General features: G+C 40.0%; 1 protein-coding gene across 5 annotated transcripts in view; it reads left to right on the forward strand.

Moving 5' to 3' along the window:
• The window catches only part of CELF2 (CUGBP Elav-like family member 2), a 545,552-nt gene that overhangs the window by 213,305 nt on the left and 307,670 nt on the right, over nt 1-24,577 (forward strand). The gene's annotated exons all lie outside the window — the stretch shown is intronic.

Consider the following 24,577-nt stretch of genomic DNA (forward strand, 5'->3'; position numbering starts at 1 on the left):
CCTATCCTGGTGCTGAATATCTCTTGGTCTTGATCTTGGTTCAGTAAAACTTCACGCAAATCAAGGACATGGTTTGTGAAGCAGGACCATTAATGTGGATGTGGAGGGAATCTAGGAGAAGAAAATTAATTGATTTCATTGCAATTTAGTAGACATCTTTTGTCTTGATGGTTCTTTAAACTCTCTGGAACCTATAAAACCACTAATGTGAGGAGATTTTGCTGAGTAGGAAATGGAGACCAGTCCAAATCATTACAGTGCCCAACGCATTAGGAGTGATCTCTGTGAGGATTTTTGTCACTGTATTTCTCTTTTATCACTTTATTTACTAGATGCCATTGCCAATGCACCCCATTCATCTGTGATTAATAGGATAATTTCATTCTTGACTTAACTGGGACTCTGCATAGTCAGAAAAACGTGGTGGTTGTATTACTTTATGTGATAAGGGTTGTGTCATATAAGCAATTGGAGAAACATTCTGACTATGTGTATTTATTACAGTGCAGTACTTTGTAAAGTCCATTTGAATTGAACAAGGCTTTTGAACTATTGATTTAGCTGGCACTTGGTGCATTGAGAATAATAAACATTTGTAGTATGTAGTCAGCAGTCTATAAGAGGTAGAAGTCTGTCTGCTGGCATATTTAATGCAATAACCCATGTCAGCTGCACTGATGGGAAGCAATAATGAATATGGCAAAGCACAAATTAAAAAAAAAACAACAAAAACAAAGAAACAAAAAGAGGGAAGAAAAAAGAAAGAAAAGAGAGTTTAACTTCAAACTGTCTTAGCAAGATCATTTAGGGCATTTTGTCTGGCTTCAGGTGCACAGGAAATCCCATAATGTGTTTTGCAATGATGTATACCTCTCCAAAATAATTTACACTGTTCAAATTGACTTAGAAATCGATCTAACAGGAGAACAGAATATGTAGTTGTATCAGCACGATATATGTTTCTAAGGGTTAACCTTCTCTTTCTGAGAGATTTACTTGGAAATAATGAATTACAAAAAACATTGTCTGGAAATTTTCCATGTCTGGAAATTTTCCAGCCAGGTGAAGCATTTGTAGATTATTTATTAAGTTTGCAGCAGGATGATATAGCTGCACATCTTAAATCTCTGTCTCTGCTAATGTACCTGAATGGACCTTTCTCCTCTCTCAGTGAATGGGGGAGAGTGTAGTACCCACTAAGATGAAGCAGAATTAAGAGACAGTAATGGAAGGCTCATGTGGGGGTAGGTCAAAATTCCTGCAGGTTAATCAGGATCATCTTTTATCTCTGGGAATAATGATGACTAATGAATGCAGATCAAAATCCTTAGCTACCAAATTCACTTAGCAGTATTTTAATTTTTTTTTTCCTTCTCTCTTACCCAAAATGCCTGCCTGAAACGACATCCATTAAGAGTGTAGGCGCTCTCTTTGTGGAGGACAATGGGCCACATCACGTTGTCACTTTGGAGGCAGAACTCCCACGGACTTTCAGCAAGTGCTGCTGGGAAGCAGATGGTGTGTCTTGGCCCAGCCGAGGCGTGCGAGGCTGAACCAAGGCACGAGCCTCCTGTTCAGCAAATCCCTCTGAAACTGGGGTGAATTCCGGCAGCTTTGCGTGATCAGGCCCGGATTGCAAATACTGGGATTTTTCCCCCGTTTTTTTTTTTCTTTTATTCTATAGCATCAGCAAAGATTTTAGCCATCCTGCTGATCCACTGCGATCAAAAAATGGTGCTGGAGCCTTGCTGCTGGTGGGAGGTTTCACACGGAGGCTCTGTGCACAGGCTGGATCCTCTGCTCACATCCACAGCAAGTGGAGGGAATAAAGAGTCCTGATGGCCTGGTGTACAATTTCATACACTTAAATTTAACAGTTTATGACAGAATTCAACACAACCAACTTTATATTCATAGAGAAGCTCAGAATTAAAATTGGTGGGGTTTTTTTCCTTTCAGATTTTTTTTCTCTTCACAAAGGCCCAGAGGCAGCAGCAAGATTAACAAATCACGAGCTCTTAAGTGCAAAAGCATTTTTATTTTTTCCCCCTTCACTTGCAGTTGCCGAGCACCTAAAGTTAACCACATGCTTAAGAGCTTTGTTGGATCAGAGGTGAAATCTTGTAGCACAAGCAAAGAGAAATCAAACACATGCATGGAGCCATTGTTCAGGGCTCCCCAGGTAAAATTGCTGGGCCATATTGGGTGTGCAGAGTTCACCTTTAACCTCTAGTAACTGCTTTACATTTTTCTTATTTGATGATATATTCACCATAGTCTGCCCAAAGCATTGATCATAGGCTGACTGGTTGTCATCTTGATCCAAAGCTTGTCAGCTGTCAGTCAGAGAAGAGTTTTGGGTTTTCCTGTGATATTTGAGATCTGGCTTTGCTTTGTTTTGGCCCTTCTTCTCATATTTGGGGTGGTTTTATTGCCCTCCTTCAGTGCAAGATCCTTGAATCCTTTGATTGCAGGTGAAGAGTTTGCACGTAAATGACTGACCACAGGAAAAATCTGGTGTGTGGTTATTCCTGACATGTTGTGGGAGCCAGGTTTTAGTTTACTGCTTCTCTTATCTTTTCTTTTTTCTTTTTTTTTCCTTTACCTTCCTTTTCTTTTTTTCTCCCCTGCAGATGCAGGGATTATATAGTTGAATTGTCTGTCAGCCCCTATTTTCCCATCTCTTGTCTCTATGGCTTTTTACACTTGTTAATACAGTTTAACCAAATTTGACAGGCACAGAGGTCTCAGATATATTTAATTTCTGCCACTTCCTGAAGATAACGGGCATTGCAGAGGAGAAAAAGTGGCCTCTACAAGGTAAAGTCAGGATATCAACGTTTATGAGGTATTCAAAAATTTGCATGGGAGGGCAACTTTGACACATAAATCAAAGGGTAACAAGGCCCCTTTGGTTCTGTCACTCACCAAACCCCTTGTCTTTCTCCCACTTTTGTGTTTAGCTGGATCATAGGAGCAGATATGCCATAATTCTTTGTCTGGGCACCCTGCAGGGTCCAAGCACAGGGGGATGAACAATTTCCTAGTCTGGCTGGGGTCTGGTACAAGCCAGGATGTGATTACAATTCAGTATTGATTTTTCAGGTAGGCAACAATTAAAAAAAAAAAGGAGAAGTTTGAGGGTGATTGAAAGAGACTTCAGGGCCTTGGAATAAATGGATAAGAAACTAGGAGTACAAGTAGTACTCTCCCATATCCTTCCACTCACAGGGAATGATGAGGGAAGAAACAGGAAGAGCCAGCATATCAATACCTGGCTCTGAGCCTCGTATTTCTGGCAGAATTTGGAGGTTTTGATCATGGATCTGTTTATGTTACACAAGGCTGATGGAAACAGTGTGGTTACAGTGGGGAAAGGAACTTTGCACAGGAGTCAGCAAGGCTCACTAAATAAAGCTTAAACCAGATTTGAAGAGGGAAGGGGATAAAACCAAGCTCACAAGAGATAAACTGGGGGTAGTACACCAGTGCTAGAGGGACAATGTGTTAGTGAGTCCTCTGTTCTGCCTTCTAAGGGGATGGAAATCCAGGTGGTAGCAAAAACACAGTTGATGTATTAGAAACCATGGAAGTGTCTGAGAATGGTCACAGAGCAGTTGGGATTTCTGTCCACAAAGGTGGTGAGATCAGATTTCCTTTGGGATCAGCCCAAAGAAACAGCATCTACACCAATATCTGCAGCATGGGCAGCACACAGGAGGAGCTGGAAGCCAGGGAGCAGCAGGAATGACATAATTGCCGTCACAGAAATGTGCTGGGATGACAGAAGTGGAGTGCTGCAATGCATGGCAATAAAGTGTTCAGAAAGGTGAGGCAAGGAGAGGTGATGGGGTAGGCCGGGGAGTGTTTTAATTGTCTGGATTTTGTGATCAGCAGGGCTGAGTGTTTATGGGTAAGAATCAGGAAAATGGTCCAAGATATCCTTGTGGGTATCTGTTCTGGGCCACCCAACCAGGATGAAGAGAGAGACAAAAAATTTGATAAGGAGCTTGGAAAAGTCTCACAATTGCTGGCCCATGTTCTCATGAGGCACTGCAGCTTACCCAGGTGTACAGCAGAAATAAAGCACAGCAGAGAGAAAGCTGTCTAGGAGGTCCCTGGAGTGTGTGGAAGAACTTCCTGACACAGCTGGTGAGGAAAGGTGCTCCTCTGGGCCTGTTGTTTGAGAGCAGAGATTGACTGTTGGGTAATGTGATGGTCTAAGGCTGTCTTGGGCACAGTGATCACAAAATGACAGTTTTAGATTCCTGGAGTAAGGAAAGTGGTCAGCAGAATTGTTCTAGAGGGCAGGCTTTGGCCTGTTTAGGGTACTGTCTGTGAGAGTCCCTTGGAAGGCAGCCCTGAACTGCAAAGCTGACCAGGAAGGCTGGACATTCTTCAAGAAGGAAATCCTAAATGTGCAGGAACAGGATGTCCCTATATATCAAAAGACAAGCTGGGGGAAGACCAGCCTGGCTGAACAGAGAGCTTTACCTGGAAGTCAGAGATAAAAAAGGAGAGTTTGTGACCTTTGGAAGAAGATACAAGCAATGCAGGAGGAGTAAAAGGTTGTTGAGAGGTTACAAAGGGAGAAAAATCAGAAGGGGCAGAACCCAGTTAGAAACTAATCTGGCTACTGCCATAATAGACAATAAAAATGCTTCTATAAATACATCAACAAAAGGGCTGAGGAGAACCTCCATCCTTGACTGGATGCAGGGAAAAATATAGTGATGAAGGATGAGGAAAAGCCTGAGGTATTTAATGCCATCTTTGCTTCCGTCTTTAATAGCAACATTGTCTCCCTGTACTCAGCATGGGTTAGGCCACACCTCAAATCCTGGGTTCACTTTTGGGCCCCTCACTTGGGCAAGAAAGACATTGAGGGGCTGGAGCATGTCCAGAGCAGGGAATGGAGCTGAGGAAGAGTCTGGAACATAAATTCTATGGGGAGCAGCTGAGGGAGCTCAGCCTGGAGAGGAGGAGGCTCAAGGGGTGCCTTAATCCCTCTCTAGCAGTCCCTGACAGGAGCTGCAGCCAGGTGAGGGTTGGTCTGTTCTCCTCAGTAACAAGTGATAGAACAAGGGAAAATGGCCTTAACTTGCACCAGGGGAGGTTTAGCTTCAATCTTAGGAAAAATTTTGTCACTGAAAGGGTTGTCAAGCACTGGAACAGGCTGCCCAGGGCAGTAGTGGAGTCACCATCCCTGGAGGGATTTAAAGACATATGGTACCTGGGGACATGGATTAGTGATGGGCTTGGCACTGCTGTGTTAATGGCTGGACTTAATAATCTTAATGTTCTTTTCCAGCATCAACAATTCTACAATATAAAATGAGTGTGAGCTGGAGCAGTGCTGCCTTGAACACAAAATGCAGTTAGTTTTCCAACTTCAGAGTCACTTATTATTTCTGGATGGACTTGGGAGATGGGGAGGGCAAGGAAATGCCCCCACTTAAATGGTCTGTGTGCCTAAAGTGGTTGAGCGCAGGAGCAGGTCAGGCAGGCTGGTGCTGCCTGTGTGTGTCTGTGTGTGTTTGCAGTGCCAATTAATTACATCTCTTTGTAGCGTGGTAGCGATTTCATCCAGGGGAAATGAAAGAACGTGCAGTTAAATAACCCTCTGTGTGTATATGTAATTTCTGGAGCTTCCTGTGAATGCTAATATTGTGATTGGACAAGTTATTTCTCAGCTCTTACAACCACCTGGCAGAGTAGAATTTTTGTGAAGTTCTCAGTGATTTTTTTCCTAGTGAAATCACAGGAGACTGGTGAAGGCATGATCTGGTTTTGTTTATTTCTTCAATTCCTAATCATTGGATAAAAATCTTTGTTTGTTTTCAGGGAAATAATAGCGAAAAGAAAGATCTACGGCTTGTTAAAAAAATAAGTGTAAAGGTATTAATCCTTCATGTATGTAAACTCAACTCGAAAAACAAACCCAAGCCAAGGAAATATTTAAGTCTGAAGTCTATGGCTTTGCTTTTTTTGTTGTTGTTCTCCACTTGTAGCTGCCATTGTGTGGGATGGTGCCTGTTTGGAGGTGTTAATCTATACATAATGAAATTTCAGAGAACACACGTACTATATCTGTAGTGCTCCAACTGTTCTTTGAGATCCCTGTGAATGCATCTCACATAATAACCAAAGAAAACAGTGGAAAGCCTGTGATTAGAAACCTAACAAGTAGAGCTTATTTAGTGATAGCTAAAAAAGCTACAATTCACATGTGCTGGCTTGCTTTATACAGCTCAACAAGACAGATCTGTGCTTTTGTTGTTGTAGAAAACACTTTAAAACAGAGTACAGGAATTTATGATTTCCATGTCTCACTTTGAAAATCGATCTTTCTCCAATGCTTTTCTTTTTTCTGGTGAAAGTTTTTTTTTGAAGGATCAAACTCTGTTATATTTGCTGGTTTCATGTTTTTTTCTCCACCCTAAGTCAGTGATGGGGGAACCTTTCTGATAAAGAGCACTGAAAGATTCAAAACATTAACAGCACACCTAATACCCGTGCTGAGTCCTTATAAAAGAGTCATACATAAAATTACTGCCTGTTCCTTATGTACCAGCTCCATATTTAGCCTTGTCTTCTGGGATTTTGTGTGTTTGTCACTTGCTGAATAGAAAGGAGGGTACAGTCTATGTCAAAAGATCTTCTATCTGAGCAGTCTGTGACACACAGACATGAAGTAAGGAGTAATTGAAGCACCAATTTGTTACAGCTGAATATTGTAATACATTGTGCATAATATATATTATATATGCATTATATAATATTGTGCATATGTATTATAATATACTTTGTGTACTAGGTTGTTATGTATATTCCAGGTTCACTGCTGACACAGTTTGGGGAAAAAATGGGCTTTATGAAACAGCCCTGATATACTGAAAAAGTTTTGTGAAATGGATGAAATACTTGTGTTTGAATTTTATTGATTGATGGTAGGGGAGGTGAAATAGGAAACTGTATTTCTGGAGGCAAGTGTATGAAGACAGATCAGAATTGCCAGAATAAAGCAAGCTGGGGAAGAGGAACATGATGTAAAAGGCGAGTGAAAAAGAAAGGAGGTGACTGTGAACTGAGTACTGGGAGTAAACCAGACTAACAAAGCTCCAAAAATAGAAGAAAATTAAAAAGGCACATTGTTGGAAGTAAAACAAGGAAGGGCCAGTGAGACTTCTGTCAGGAAAAGATGTAGAAGTATGGAGGTAAACCTCAGCAGTGGAAGGGAAAAAGCAAGAACAGTCCACTTTCTGGGCTCTGGGGGATTTTGTGGGTTTGATTTTTTTTTCTTTTTTATTAAAAAAGATGAGCAAAATCTCATGGATATTGATAATATCAGAGTATGAGGGGAGAACTTCAGTAGCTGACAGATGATAATGTAGCTGTCACTATTGTGCATATGGGGAGATGTCTCTGAAATTTTAAAAAGTTATTCTAATTTCTAGTCCTCTCTATTTAAAATATGAGGTTTAGAAGTCTTATGGCCTTCATGTTGCTGTGGGGTGTGGATTTGGTGTTAATTCAAGGCATGTTATGTGTGAGAGTCACAACCAAGAACTTCCTGGGTTTCCCTCAGATGTGTCTCCTGCAGTCCTGGAAAGACCTGGCCCTGTTTCCCTTATGAGATGTGACGAGATCGTAGCCTGGGGTGGGAATGGCTTCTGCAAAGAGCTCCACAGAACCGGGGAAGAGGACAGATTGGGGTCGGGCTGACAAGATTTAAGTTGACACACATTTTGTGAAATGAAAAGGTCATGTTTCAATGAAAAAGGAGTGGGGGTTTTGTTTGTGGGATTTGTCTTCCGGCTCAAATTTCACTGATGGCAATCTGGCCCACAAACATAAGGGAACGCAGCCAGGCCTGGGATATCAGGGCTCTATTAAGGATTTCAGGTGGTTGCAACTCATTCATCTGACATGTCCCCATTGCTCAAATAGGCCAGTGCACTCCACACCTCCCACACCCTTTTTATATGAGGAGCGTCGCCTATGGCTTCATAAACTAATAATATCTAAGAAAGCTTTGCACCTCTCAGCAGGATGGCAGAACTGCTCTGATTCCCCTCCTTCCTGAAAAATTGAGCTGGGGGTAATGTCCTTATCCTTTTGTGTCTACTATAAAATTTTAAACCTAAACAAGTAAAGACTTTAAATAGGCTAAAACTTCAATAAGGAAAATTTTTGCTTCTATTGAAACATTCCTTGTTTGGCTCTGGGGGTTTTTTTCCCTATTGAAACACTTACAGCATCACCTCAAAGCTGTAGCTGTGCTCTGTGCTGTCTGTAAATGCAACAAAAAGAGTTGCTTCTGGAACAAAGAGGCTATAATTTATATATAATACAAAGCAACTGTAGGGAGTTCTCACTAATAGAGACTCCCCATCTGGAAATAAGCTGTTGTTCAGCTGTCTGCTGTGGACAGGAGGGTTGGGCTGGAGGTTTCTGTTCTCTGCATTTGAGACTGCTTTTAAAGGACTTTTGCTGATTGTTATTTTTCCTGCTTCTCAGTACTTTTTTCTTTGGCATTGATTTGTTTAAAGCCCTGTGAGTTGCACCCAATTTCCACCTGCCAGGGAGGTGCAATGACTTAAGTTGGATCTCATACATAATAAAATCCTAATATCAGTTGGAACTACAGTACCCCTAAGGTGTTTCTATTAAGACCCTTAACTCACTGGTCTACTTTTCTCTCATGCAGCTGGTATGGCCCCTGCAAGGACTTGGTACCAGAAAGATAAATCTTTAATTTTCCTAAACACACATGTGTTGTGATGCTATTTTTGGAACAGATGGAAACTATTCCCTCAAATAGTATTAGTGACTTAGATGACAATAAATTCTTCCATTTATACTGCAGTGCTCCTTCCTACAGGGGCAAATAAGCACTTCCATTTTTGCCTTCTTTGATCAGAACAATCAGCATGTCCACAGTATCTAAAGATGAGCATTTCCCTACTCAAGTGAATATCATAGCAGCAAATCTCCACTCCACGGGCAAATGAGTTGTGCCAGGAATTTTAATGATGGAGTAGGTTAGCCAGGTTATAATTGTCTTTAATTCGCACTTGCAGAAGCTGTAACATTTACCTGAACATGATTGGCACTGGGAGAAGGGGAAAATTATGTCGCACTTTTGAAAAAGAATCAAAGAAACAACTTCAGATCTCATATTTGAAACAGAATATCCTGCTGATTGACCACGAACATTGGTAGCAGTAGGATTTTTTTGATCCATAGAGCTGAATGATCGCTGCAAGTAGTGAACACAAAAAATTAGTTCCATGGTGGAAAGCACACACTTTTGCTTTTATTTTATCTTTTATTTTTTCTTTTTCAAGAGCATTTCAGAAGGCTCAGACCTTCTCCCTGCTGAATGCCACATTGAATCCCTGCTCTTTTGCTCCATTGTCCTCGGAAACCTGGAAAATTTTTAAACTAAGGTTATCTAAGGTTTTGTCTAGTTTAGCTATTTTTAATAACAAAAAGAAGAGGCTGTCCTTCCCTTCCCGCCCACTATTGCACCATTTTACAGTACATAATTTAATATAAATTACAGAAATATAATTTCCTTCTTGAGTAAGAAATGGGTGATTAACACCATAACTAATGCAGGTCTGCACACCAGCCCTGGCACATCTTGTGAACTTGCAAACCAAGACTGTGCTTTCTCTTCTGTTGTGTCTTGCAAACTTCCCCTCTTTCTTTGCACAAGTTCTTGCAGAAAATACCTACAGGCTTCAATTTCATCCTCGCTGCTACATTTTTTTGTTATTTTTCAGCTTCTGCAGTGAATGGCTTTTGCTGTCAGTGTTTCTGTTCTGTAGGAGGGAACTGTGGGTGGTTACAGCTGTAATGTGTGCTCCATAATCTCGAAGCATTTGTCAGAAAATTTCCCGTTTGCTCTGCTTCAATTTTTAACCAGTTGAGCGGCGCATGCTGGTGCCCTGGGGTAGCCTTGCTGCTCTGGCATCACAGGCTGAGCTGCATCCCACCAACATTTGGAGCACTTGCCAATTGCAGCAGGACCCCACGAGACCCAGAACCTTCAAAGAGAGGATGAGATGAGGGATGGGGGCTGTATTTTAGCCCAGCAATCACTGTGGGTGGGAACTGAGGAGAGAGGCTCCTGAAGATTTGATTTTGTGTTTGGTTTAATTTTTTTTCTCCCTAATCTTCTGGCCAGCCAGTCCACAACCCATATTTCTGCCGAAGCTCCTGAGGGCATATTAGAGGAGAGTGGGAGTTGTCTTTTTGGTAGCCAGCAGCAGAAGGGCCTAAGTATTGATTGGAAATGTGTGAGAAAAGCAGAAGGCATGAACAGCAGGTGGTTTGGATGGGAAGAGGCATTTCAGATTAGGGGAGAGGAGGAAATAGACCACTGCTTGCCTTGGTTTGCATCCATCCCAGCATTTGAGAGCATGTGGATGTTATGTCCTCATGTTAACAGTCTCCACAAACACTTTTTTTTAAAATTTTCTTGTTGTGATGTGGTATTTGCCATAGGTTTCCTTAACACTGTTGTTATAGAGATGTTTCTCCTCCCCCTGTGCCAGCTATTAAGAGCCATCATGTGCAATGGCATTTGAATTTATTCTTCTCCTGGCATTAGCAGAGAACTTTCTTCTCTTTGTAAATGTTGAAATGTTTTGCAGCTTAGATATAAATATAGCAAAATCATATTGCTTCAGTTCCAGCATCTGGTAGGATCACTTTAATATATAATTGAGTAAAAATTAGAATTTAAACAGCAATTTTGTCACTATTTTGTTACATTAAAACCAAAAAATTCCAACTTTTTTTTAGTCATGATATGGATAAACAAATATCTTCTTTCTTTTAAACTAAAAATAGATATACATTCAGTCTCTTTTTCTCAAATTGCTTGCAATTTATATTAGCAGTGGCTTCAAGATTTGAAGTGTGGATCCGCCTATTGAACAGCCTGTGGATTAATGGATAGAGGATCATGGGTTTTGTCAGGGAGACAGGCATGAAACCCTGGTTTCCTCTTGTTTACTATAATGGGAGTTCACTTTTGATAATCTGGTAAAGAGATGAATGCCAGATGAAATGGGTGTGTCTCACCTGTGTACAGAGATGTTCCTGCAACACTGGGTGTGCATCAGGGACAAAGGTGCCAGTGCTCAACACTCCTAAAATCCAGTATTCAACCCCTCTCTTGAGAAAGTGCCCGGCAGATTTGTGGTGGGTTTAAAAACTGAAAGAGAGGATCTATTTATTCTCTCTTCTTTTACTTCCCCTACTTTTTCTTTCTTTCTCATTTCTTTCCACTCCCTTGATTTTCGGGGGAGCCTTTGCACCCAAAGACCTTTGCAAATCTCTCTCAGGTTTTGTCTCTCCAAGTCTGGTCTCATTTTCAGTGCAGAAGTTTTGTTCAAGCCCAGTAATAGGCACTAATATGTGTTCAGGAGAGGAGGCTGCATGGAAGTAGTTTGGGAGTTCTTTTGTGAACTAATTATAAATTTAGTATCTTGGTCTAACCTTCTGAACAAAGACTGTCAGGCATCTATATTCTCTTTTGCACAGTAATTCAAGCCTTTAAATTCTCTGCTTATATTAAATCAGTCGATGAAACTTCTGTGATTCTCTGCAAGGAAGCATTTGTTTATACATATAGAGGGAACCTGCAGTGCTGGGGAAGGGAAATGACTCTCTTTTAGTCTCAGAGCTCCTCATTCAGTAAATTCCTCTTTGCAAGGGCGAAATATTTTCACTAGTCCTGGTTTGCAATTTGAATTTTTATGTGAAAGTAGTATGACAATTTTTTGGGAAAATAACTGAGCCTTATCTAATTTAATTTTTTTTTCTTCTGGTGACTTAAGACTGAAGTCATACACGGGAGATTTGTAGCTCTGTCTGGAAATTAATGTCATTAGCTCCTGCTTCTACTGCAGCTAGTTTGATGGAGGATCTTGGTAAACAATGTCTGTGCCAGAGGTGTAGCTGGAAACCTGTTACATCTGTTAAAAACATGTAAAAGGTGGGCCCTGCTGCAAGTTTCATCTAAAGTTTATCAAAGCAGATAATGTGGGCAAAGGATGGGTAAGCCACTGCAGGCTTCCCAATTGCAGTGATTTAGATTACATTGTTCTTAATCTACACAAAGGCATCCCCCTTTGGAAGAGACGGCCAGTAGAAAAAGAAAGCTTAACATCACTTGGTGGTTGCAGTTTGCTATCTTTGCATCACAACACTTATTTTGCAGTGTTCGGAAAAGACGTGTTACAGAGTGAGAGAATTTTACATGCCATATCTTCATTTAAAAGCTGTGGCACGCATTAAATTTAATTACTCTCCTTCTATGGCTTAAATTGAGGGCAGCTTCAAAAATGAGGGTGGCTTCTATTAAACTTAATTACTTTTCCCTGCAGTCTGCATGGTTAGTAATCACGGGAAGATTCTAAACAAAGATACAGTAGAGAGATTCTTTTATGAGAATAGGGCTGGAAAGTAGCCTATAAAGTATAGAGAGGTGCCAAATATCTTTTATATCCAGCTTTAATTTATTATTATTATAGTCAGCTAGCACAATAATAACAATAATAATGTTTCGGCATGATTAAGAAGGTATTGCTGGGGAAGGGGTGTTAGATGCATTTGGTCTTTCAATGTTTAAGCAATGAATTCCTCAATTTCTTCAAGTTCTTTTGCAGATTTACGGGGTGAAAAAAGGTTAATAATAGAATTTTTTTACAATGTGTTCTATTGACTATAGATGGCAGATCTGACAGTTAGAATGAAAATTGTTCCAGAAGAAACTAATTATTTGAGATGTTATAGGGATGCATAATTATATTCACCTTTTTTTTAAAAAAAAAAAAAGGTGTGGGGGGGAGTTTTATTACAACTGTGCTTTTTAAAGAACAAGTGGAGAAATAAAAGTAGTAATTGTTCTTAATTATAGCTAACTGTAATTGCACATGACTTCAATATGCAGCACATCAGCAGCAGATTAAGAGATCCTGGCATATGTGCAGTGTGCAGAGCAACTTTGAGCAGAGGTGCAGTTTTATGAGTATAGTTAAGTATAATTTAGGTCTCCTACTTCGAATTCCATCCGTGTTGATTTTATTTTATTTTTACGGCTATTATGGCAAGATAATTGTCAGCTGGAAAGTGCTGCAGCAATGATTTGTCTGTTACAAAGGAGTCAAAAACCTTCAAAAGGAAAACTTGTTTTCTTTTACACTAGTGATGTGGTGGGACCAGGGGAGACTTTCCCAAATGCCCTTGTGTATCTCCTGATGCAGATAGATGGTTAGAGGGATTTTTTTTCTTAAGCATCTCAATATAAGCAGTACCGAGCTCCCAAGGATTCTGCAGCATGGCTGGAAATCTTTGTTAGCAATCTATCCACAAGTTTTTTTTAGATTCAAACCCCTTGAAAATGTAAGCCATGAGTCTGTAGAAAATGTGAAAATGCTGCATTGAACAAAATCCAGAAATGCGAGTGCCTAGAGGTAGACTCTGATTTCTTCTCTTGCACCTGATTTACAGCCTCACCTCCTTCTTTCAGCTGAGTGCACGCAGCTCCTGCTTTTGAGTGCAGCCTCGCCTGTAAAACATCAAGCTGTCATTATACAGTGAACTAAGGAGGGAGTACAGATGTTTAAAGGAAGCTGCTGGGCTTCAAAACTTCTGGCTGCATTTCCTGCTCCAAAACAGATCATTACTGAAGGAGCAGGGGTCAGTGTGCACCACGTTATCGATGAACTTGTTCATGGTCTTGTGATGATAATTTCTGCATCTCCTTAGTATGTCAGATGCTTTCAGCCTTTGTCTTGATGTGCCAGGGTGCTCTCCCATGTTCCCAACCTGTGTTAGGCTGTTCCTTTTACCCAGAAATAAATAAATCCCATCTGTTGCTGAATGCCTTCTTTCCAAAACAAAGTTTTGAAAAATGTTTCAGTCTTGGGCCAGTAGCAGAGTTAGTTTAGCCTAACACTTGGTGGACCAGAAGGGAGCTTTTGAACTGCTGAGACAGGGCTGGTTTTTAGCCCTGCTTGCTGCCACAAACCATAGCCCCAGTTGTAAGAAGTTGTGCTTCTCATTTTTTTTGTCTTTGTAATTTGGGAAAAGTGTGGATACCTACCCCAAATCAGCAGAGAAGGCTCTCTGAAAGAACTGTATGGTTTTGATGAAAAGGATTTCACCAAGATGGACAATAATGCACAAGAAGTGAGTGGCAGATATATTCAAGAGTGAAAAGAAATTGGGTGGAATCACTTCACAGCAAAAAGAAAAGATAAATTGATGGCTGGGTACACAAGCAAACATGCTGTGGTGTAAGTGTAATAGAAATTAAACTCATTCCTGCAGGTAGCAATAAGAAATCAAAACTTGTTGTTTTACTGTGTGAAGAATTTTGTGATAACTGGCATGCTCTAAATAAATCATTCACTTCAAATGGCAGCACTGTAGCAAAAATGTATCTATTATGGGGCTGCTAATAAGCAAATGCAAGCAGTATTTCTTGACAGCAGTCTGCAATTGTTTTTTAATAAATCTGTGTTAAGTAGGAAAGGAATAAAAGCTGACACCCAAATAGAAATCTACTTTAGCTCCTGTTTCCTCACTCCACATATAGACAGATTCATTGACCCAAATCAGAAATTCTTGAAGGATAATTCTGGTTAGTAGAAGCCAACATGGAATCAAATGTGTATACATTTGTGTATGTGTTCCCAGAAAAGCTAATGATACCATTGCAAATGCTGAACATGTTCCCCACTCCTCTTTGTTAAAACAGTGTTGCTTATGCTCTGCAATAAACTATTATTTCTGTGCTATTTCTGTAATTACATTTAATAATCATCTCTCACAGTCCAATAGTATCAAACGTAGGAGTCTTTTCAACAAACTATGATAAATAGCTCCTTGCCGAACTGTTGTACTTGAGGAATCTTTATGGCTTTCTTTGTAAGATTTGTCATTTTCTTAATGCAGCTTCAAAAAGCTCCTGAGCTTTGTTACGGACCGTCACTGTATTTTTCCCTTCCCCCTCTGCCTTCGAGTGTAGCTGGGTAAATGAAGCTTAATGTGCCATTTCCAAGCACTGTGACACTCCTCCAGGGCTGGTTACATTTACCATTGCTAAAGTCTAAATAAGTGAGTTTTAATGAGCAGGAATGGTTGCTAATAGCCGATTCAGGTACTTAGTAGTCCATGTTATTTAACTGTGGTAGAATTACAGAACATAAATGGTCTGATGATTAATAGATGAACCTGCTACATATTGCAGTCTAATAGTTTTTGCCATTAAAGAACTATCTTAACATCTTTGGGTTTGGATGTGGCTGGGGAGAAAAGGGCTTGCTTGTAGATTTATATCACGGGTAACTTGCACTTTAAAACACTTTATATCGTAATTTCACAACACCATGGCTATATTGTTCAGTAATATTATTTATGAACTTGTTAGAGAACAATGGCACTTGTATACTTCCATTTCCTGAGGTGGACAGCTCAGCAGATTTATTCTCTCTGGTTAGGGTTGTCAAAAATAAACTCTACCCATCCTTTTAAGGTCAGAAATAAGACAGGGAGTTAGATCTTAATCTCTTTTCTTTTCCTCTCCCATTAATTTTGGGCAGTGGTAGATGCACCAATAAGAACAAAAGTTGACTGTTTTGTTTTTAACATTTCTGATTTGTGGGAGGACAGGTGGCAAGAGGGGAAAAAAGTGGAAAAAATAACAGATGAACATCAAATGAGCAAGTATGAAGAAATAATAGCATCCAACATCTGTTGCAGTTTGTGCTGAGATACTCCAGAAGATACCACAGTATTTATGGAAATAGTATGAGGACTGTTTTGAACTGCAGCTAATGGGACACAGACTCCTGGCTGGCAGGCCTGTTCAGAGTCCTTTCTTCATTTTTCCTTTCCATCCCATGTTTCAACCTGGCATCATTTTATTTTAGATTACAAGGAGGAGATGTCAGGACAGAAAGGAGCTAAGAAGCAAATTTACCCTTGATTAACAGCTGCAAAAAGAAACTAACCATTTAAGCTGGTGCATGAAAAGAGATTTGTGGGATTTTCAGTGGGGTTGTTGTTTTTGGGGAGGTTTCTTTCTATTAGTCGTGGGGTTTTTTTAAAATTTGTTTTGTTTTGTCTCTGGTTTTTCCCCCGGTAGTTGCCAATGCCATTCCTATATTTCTGCATACTGAACTGGTCAAACAATACCATCCCCTTCCTAACTTAGGCTGGTTCTCCCAAGGTACCGATACTTAGCATCTCACTTTGTTCTAGAAGTCCTTCCTTCACAAAACTTCAGAGATCCCCAAATGCCCATCTCAGCCCAGTCTGCATTGGCTAAGAAAATGAGTGACTATTTGAATACATAATAGCTGAAGTATCCAAGTTGTTTAGCTTCAGTAAAGTATTTTGAGACTAGGATGAGATGTCATTTCCAAGCTTGGCATTTCTTGGCAGAGAATCAAGTTACTTCTCTGAAATAAGTTTAAATAAAGCCTCCAAACTTTTTGAGTGGCTTGAAGTTTGTGTATATTAGTGAAAACATCTGACATCAGGGAACACTAGAGTTTTGAACTGTTGACATTGTAAGATTTGTGAGGGGAAAATGGGCAGGAAGAGTGAGGTGCGGGCATTTAAAAGAAAACAGTCTTTTTCTTTTTGGCATTCATCACTGAAGACATCAACATTTGACCCAACCAATGGCTCATCATAAAGACATTTGTGTGAATTGTACACATAAATGGGCCTCTCACCCTACACAAGTATGACAAAGTCTTAAATATCTGAAGATACTTACTGAACCCCTGTACAACAGGTCAGAAACTAAGGAATTAATCTAATTAAGGGTACTACCATCCATAGAACTTGAATAATTTCTATGTCTTTTTGTATATATCTCATGCAACCTTGTAAATGTATGACTTCTTGGGTTGCTCAGCTTGGAGAAGAGAAGGCTCCCTGCTGCCCAGAGCATCTTCCAGTACCAGAAAGGATTTACAAGGAAGAGAAAGAGGGATTCTTCACTGGGGAGTGGCTGTGACAGAAGACTTAACAGATTTAAACTGAGGAGGGTAGCTTTATATCAGATATTAGGAAGAAATTCTTCCCTATGAGGGTGGTGAGGCCCTGGCACAGGTTGCCCAGAGAAGCTGTGGTTGCCCCATCCCTGAAAGTGCTCAAGGCCAGGTTAAATGGGGCTTTGAGCAACCTGGTCTAGTGGAAGGTTCCCTGCCCATGGGATGACCTTTCAGCCCAAACCATTTTATGGCTCCAGAATTCTTCTGTACAATTAGCACAGGACCCAGAATTCTCCTGCAGTTCTATATCTGTACTGCTAAGTTTGACCCAAAGTTCCTGCTGAGACTTTGGGTGTGATTCCCCTCCTTTCCTTGGCGCAGTGAGAAGAGATGGTGGTAAAGTATCACTGCACCAGTGGCAGGGTAGCACAAGCCACAGGTCAGTCAAATACCAAACGTGTAAGATTTTCTACCCTGGGAGATTACAGCAGGTTCAATGAGCATATGGGGAGGAACATCTGCTCTGTTTTGGAAGATCTCTCTTTGCATTTTAGAGAGAGACAGAGGGTATTTTCCTCCTGCTGAGCTCCCTGAGGCAGTTGCCTGTGCATCACTTCTTTCTCTTCCTGTACTAACAGGGTGAGGGTGTTGGAGTCAGTACCATGGTGGATTCTCCCCCATGTTCTTCCTGCTGCTTGCTGTGTCCTGGAGAGACAAATCCTGTACCCACAGTGCTTTCTTTCTTCGTTTCCAAGCTTTCCAAGCTTTCTTAACTTTCAAAATGCTCCACTTGCCTGAGAAAACACATAGCAACAGCCACATCCACAAAGGCAGGGTCTGACCTTGGAGCAAAGCACCAGAGTGGGATCTTCATTTCCTCTCCATGCCCTGGCATTTCTCCCTGATGACCCTGGCTGAATTGCATCCCATCTGTGCCCTCATTACCAGCCTCTGAAATGGACACTGCTGTGTTTCTCCCACCTATTAATTTCTATCTTACTCTTTAATAGCACAGCAAAAGATGTATGACTGAGGTTTCATGTGATGTCCTTGGTGGGTAGTTAGATAAAGGGCCAAAATCTTAGCTGGGAGTGGTGGTTAAATTGAAAGGAGTGAGAATTTGGCCTGAATTATGCTTTGACTTGTAAGTTATAACATTGCTGTCTTCAAAGATGTTTGGGTTCAGGGTAAATCAAAGCTTAAGTTTTTATAAAATATATAAAGTAGTCACAATGATGAGGGCAGGTTTTTGGGGTATTATTTGTACACAGGATGTACACTGGAATTTAACATTTTTTGTGGCAGGTGGTTATCACTGACTACATAGAGATTTCTTTCCTCATACCTAAGGAGGAATAAAAAAAAAATCCAAAATAACAAATTTAGAATACTGAGAAATGAGACTTTTAAAAATAATCATGGGAGAAAACAACAAGCATGTTTGTTCATGTCCTTTCTCTCAGTCAGCTAATCTTGCAGAATGTCACATTGCATAGAAATAGATTTTTACATATGAACTTGTTACATCACTTCCTAAAAAAAGAGTATTTAGCTTGTACTTAAATAGCACATTCAGAGACTGTTTATGCAGAATTTCTGCTGCAAAAGTGTGATCCTTGTTAGGTAGCTAAGCTCAGTGTGAGGATATGGCATTGTATTTATTTGCTGCTTACTGTGTGAAAGATAAAATACTTACAGAAGTATCAGTTTGAAATCTTGATAGTTTTGAATAGTTTAGGGTTTTAAAAGATTAAATTGCTTTTGACCATTTTGATGCTTGGTTGGCATAGGGAACAATTCTACCAAAAAGATGTGTAAAGAGCATGTGATATAGAAAAAACAGTCTTCTTTGAAATCTATTAAATTAATCATAGCAAAACTGAATCCAGAATTTAAACCCGATATTTTATCCAAATGTAGCCAGTTTGTGTTGCTGCACGCTAACAAATCTGAGAAACCATCCAATTTAAGACCAGTGAAATATCTTGTGTCTCACAATGGTATTTCAATACACACTATTAATTCTTCCCAGTCAAGGCAGACGCAGTCCCCAATGTGATTTTAGGAAGAGCAGAGACAACAATGTGTCTTTGGAGGTGCCATTTTTCACCTGGAATGTAAAATCAATGTCCTGACCATTTGTGGTCATTAAAAATCCCACTGCACCATTCTGCAAGAGTAGAGGCATTGACTCCCAAGTCTTGGTGAAACTCCAAGAAAGTAATTATATTCCTCCTGATACAACCTTCTTTTAAAGCTAATTTAAAGTTCCTCTTCAGCTGTTCTCCCCTGCTTTGAGTGGTAAATCCTTCTTATCCCTTTGTAAACTTTTCTTTAGTTCTGCTTTATACGGACAATTAGTGGCTGTCTTTTCTCACATTGTTGATGCATGTCTAGGAGCAGAGAATGTGTCTGGATCCTACAATTAAAAAAGCTTTATTGGTGGTCTGGTTGAGGGGTGCTGTTCAACAACAAACTTTAGAGCCTTTTCCACCCCAATTTTCTTGTGTTGCTCAGTCAGTGGTGCAGTGTCAGTGAACAGGCAGAGCCAGGAAAAAATGGTCAAAACCATCAGGTAAATTGTCTGTTCTGGCAAGTCTGATTTTCCCCTGGACCAAAGCAAAGAACAACTTATGGTTATGAAATATTTGGAAATATTTGGAAATATTTCAAGGTAAAACTTCCTAGTTATCAACATTATTGTAATTTGTTATATACATCAGCACGCTTGGCATTATCCAGTTATGCCCAGTGGATATTCCTGGAAAATAAACCTATAACTTTTCAAGTGATCATCCAAAATATGTCATTTTTCTTCAACATGTGCTTTTTTCTGTTTATAAATACATCCCATCCAGTAAGATCAATGCTTGTGTCAGTGGTAGGACTCTGCTTAGTGAAGGGTTGAATGCTTCATCCAAATCCAAAATACCAGCTTTTAACCCATTGGAGTTTTTTGTGCTTTAAGGAAAATGAGCACAAGTAATGGAAGTTACTGCTTCTGTACTTCCCAGTGAATCAAAGGGATGATGTTCACCCATCCTGGAGAGGAGAGGACCTTTTAACCCTCCTTCTTGAAATGTTGACTGCTGGTTCTGATGCCTAAAACCAAGACCTCAGGGTTAGGACACCTCTCTTTCCAAACCGGAAGAATCCCTTATTTTGCATCCTGGGGCTTTTCTGCATGCATTTGAGCTGCATTTGTGTTAGCACACCATGCAGATCCCTTCTCCAGCCTCGCCCTTGTCCTCATGTGCCTTGTGTGCCGTAGGCGGGCTTAATCCTCTCCCTGAAGTGTGAGATGGAAGAAGGAAGAACGGTAACACGATTGCAGGAATGTGTTGTTGCCTTTTTTTGCATCTTCCCCAGCACCCTGACAGATTGCTTAGCTAGAATCCATATGCTTTCCTTTTCAGAACAAAAGTTGTTCTCTGTGGAGACCTAAAGCTTCCAAATCACTAAGGGTCATGATCCTGCAGAACTAAAAGAAGATTTACAAATGTAGTCTTGACTTGTACGGTCTGAACTCAGTACTTGCTCAGGTTACTGGCATGCATTTAGCCCAGATGACCTCAGCTGCCCTTTAAAACCTGCCCTGACTCTTGTGCCTCAGTTTACCTTGCTGCAGAAACACAGCAAAAATCATCAAATGGTTTGGGTTGGGAGGGAGCTAAAAGATCATCTCATTCCAAGCCTCCTGCCATGGGCAGGGACACCTTCCATTGGACCAGGTTCCTCCAAGCCCCATCCAGTCTGGCCTTGCCACACTTCCAGGGATGGGACAGCCACAGCTTCTCTGGGCAAACTGCAAAATATTGAGTTGCAAACTTCAGAGCTGTTTTGTACCAAATCCTGCATGTAGGTGGGTAACAACAGCTGCCAGTCAGCCTCAGAGAGCAGAGCACCATATGATTGCTCAGTGAACAAAACATTTAATATAAACACAACACTTTCCAGATATTATGAAGAGTTTTTCTGAACAACTCTTTTTAAACAGAACTATTAGGCAGTAAAGTCTGTTTGCTGATCTTTATGCAGATCTTCCCACTTCCACTTCACTGTAAGGTTTTGACTAAAATATTTATACTTTTCTGCTTTGGTATACATCCTACTCCAATCCTACAGGCAGGATTTCTCAGCCTGTAGAGAGAAATGACAAAATGCGTGTGTGGTGCTTGGTTCACCCACACTGGCTCTCTGGGCTTTGAGAGGAGCTGCATGGTCCTCTCGAGAGTGCAGAGCTCCTGCAGTAGGACAAAGCTCCTCACAGGTCTCAGAAGCAATTTGTAACTTTGCTTCTTTGGAGATCCCCAAGGGAGGGTGCAATATCTTGGGGTGCAGACCTCCCACCCAGCACCCTCCTGGTTTCAACAGCACCTACATCTTCATATGTACAGATCGTGTTGTCCCAAGTCTGTCCTTTGCAGCTGAACACAAAATGCTTAGAAATGGTACATGACCTTCCTGGAAATGCTGCCCTGCTCTTCCATAATGCCACCTTGCTCATCACAGCTTTGCCAGGGTCTTCAGCCAGGTTCTCTCCTTGCCTTAGCACTGTTGAGCATCAGCTCATCTCATTTGCATTGGGGCTGATTTCAATGGAATTCAGTGCAGCTCTGACAAAGAATTCAGGTTTCCATCCTCACTCTTTTTCAAGGTCATCCTTTCATATCTCTGGCAGAATGTAAAAATACATGATCTTATATTCATTCTCCCTTTGAGTATTATCTTCTTGTTTTCATCCAATATTTTTTTGCTTCCTGTAGATACAGTAAATTGTGAGTTATATTTATTGTGTGTGTCATTGGGGAGTACTAGGGGTCTGAAAATTGGTTGTGCAGGTCTAGTTTCAGTTTCTTGAATGACTACAGCATGAGTATCTATTATCTTTAAACAAACTTTAAGGGTTTTCTTGATGAGTAATTTGCTCCAAAAGATTTTCTTTTTTAAACTCCCATGAAATATATTTATAGAATGGTGTTTCAATTCCTGATATTTATAGGAGCACTTACCATGGACATTAACTATCTCCAGCAGTCCATGTATCATTTATTTTCAATGGCATGGTGGGGATAATTGTGTTTGCTTTCTGGGAAATAATATTTTTAGTTTCATAATCTAACGTGGGGTTAATTTGTTTTTATGGTAGAAGTGTTTACTGAGTTGATGAGAAGCAGTGAAATCTTTGGATAGTTAGGAACTAATCAGACTTTTATTGTGACTTTGAGTTTTATTTGAGTTGGATCTGTATTTCAAAACCCATTACCTTACATATTTTTGCTCAAAAATGGAATTTGATCTGATCAAATGTGAAATTTGCAACAAAATTCATTATATTAAAAATGTATGTTAAGGACCTGCAGTGTCTTTAACATTCTGATCACATTCAGATTTTTTTACCACTGCATCGACTATTTAATAATTGTTTCCACAATGCTAACATCCTTTGCAGAGACAGTTATTTAACAAGAATTAAAATCTTTAGAAATTTAGATGCACCAATCAGTCACTGCGCTGCTCAGAAACTGAGAGTGTGGTTCCAGTTTAACACCCTCTTTTAATCCTACATGATTCTGCTTTTTGATGCTTCCTGCAGCACCCATGATCTTGGTTGTCTTTTTAAGCTGAATGAGCAACTGTTATTTTATAAAATGTGCTGCCATACCCTAAAGCAATAAGGTTTGTGCCATTCTGTTATTGGAACAGTAATGGGTAGCTAAAGGCTACGGAGCCCCTTTGGAAGAAGAAACAAAGAGATGCCCAGATCCAGGTTATTTCCTTAAAAAAAAAAAAAAAAATTCAATGAAAAGAGATGATGTCTGGGATAAACAGTGGAAGGAGGAAATGTCCTGACTGTTGGAACCATTTAGTGATTTGGTTCTTTGGTAGGTTAGAAAAAAATATATTAATTCTTTGAAGTGTATAAGTCATGAGTAGGGTGTGGAAAATAGGGTGGTGTGATACCAATGTGCAGTAGTTTAATGAAAATAAAATGCCTAAAATGTACAGCTGTATCAAATAACCCCATAGAAATGGAGTCTATATTGCTCTACTCTAATTTCATTTTCTTATCTTTTTACATCTGCTTGCTCTTTCTCCTGGCTCTCACTTTTGATGTCATTTACACCATGGACTTTGTTCATCACAGACACCTGCTAAATATGCACCTGTCTGCCTTAGCTGGAGTGGGAACTGTTTTTTTCTGAGGGGCCTTAAATATCTGCTGGACTGTTGCTGAATGGTGCATGCAAGAAAAGGATGTGAGCCATTATTTATTTATTGCCTAATCTTCTTTGCAACCACTGAACACAGTTCTGATCTGTGCCTTTTGAAGCAAAGCACTGGGAGGTTTAAGGCAACCTTCTGTGCCCAGTAAACTGCACAGCTTGGAGACAGAGACTCTGAAAATGCAAAGCTGTGTGTGTTCAGAGGGACCATTTCATTTCCTCTGACACTGTAATGGAGACTGCAACTGTCTGTGTAACCATTAAGGGAAAAAGGGTGTTACTGTGGGATGTCCAATAAATTTTAAAATTATAATTAAAAAAATTAGACCCTCATATCTGCTCATATTTCATGGAGTGCTAAAAATGCTAGAAAGATCTAGAAAGATCTCCTGAAGAGGAGCTCTGAATTATTGTGGTTTTAATGTATTAACTCTGTAGTTGCCCCATCAAGTGACTTCAAAACATGGGGAAACTCTAGAAGAGCCTTCAAAACTTTATTTCTTTATTGTTTTTCCTTTGGATTCTTAAATAAATTAGCCTTTGGGGTTCAATGTGTATATATAAGGTTCATACTCTTAAAACAAAAATATAGAGGGCTGTTTCACTACAAAGAGATCACTAAGTCAATAGTTTTGGAAATTGCTTAGGCAAGGAAGATTTTGGGACCTATCTTAATTACTACCACCTCCCCTTACAAAAAAAGATTCCCCTCCAACTGTAAATGTGTATGGAAGGATTTTCTCTGCTGTAAATAATAAGAAAATATTATGTTGAGAATTGTTCCATACCCTAAGTTCCATCTACAGATGTGAAATTTTGCAGTTTCTATCTCAGCTGAAGCAAACGGTATGAACTAACCAGGTACCTTTCATGCAGAAAATCTATATATTGGATATAAATTTTGTAACTGGATAAGAAGACTGTGCAATGAGATAGGCATCTGGTCAAGTCTAAGACAATAAAGCCCCTTATGCCTTCTTGCTGTTTTATTGTCTTGTGTATGAGAGAGAAATGAGAAATGGAGCTATCCAGCTATTTTCCTGATTCTTGGATAAGGTCTAGGCAAATTTACTGGGGAGGGAAGCAAGGACATGCAGTGGTGATAAATCTGTGATGTATTTTAAGGCCTGTGTACATAAGTAATGATAATGTATTTAATTGTACCTTAATGTGACGTACCACTACATTAGCCCACTTTCACTGTCTTGCACTCAGCTTCCCTCAAACAAATTGCACACCCACAAAAGTGTTTCAGACAAGTAAATTGGATGGAAAGTCACATATTTGGAAAATAGCTGTTGTTTAGGACCAGCATAAGAA

The sequence above is a fragment of the Passer domesticus genome, chromosome 5 (assembly GCF_036417665.1).
Source record: "Passer domesticus isolate bPasDom1 chromosome 5, bPasDom1.hap1, whole genome shotgun sequence".
NCBI lineage: Eukaryota > Metazoa > Chordata > Aves > Passeriformes > Passeridae > Passer > Passer domesticus.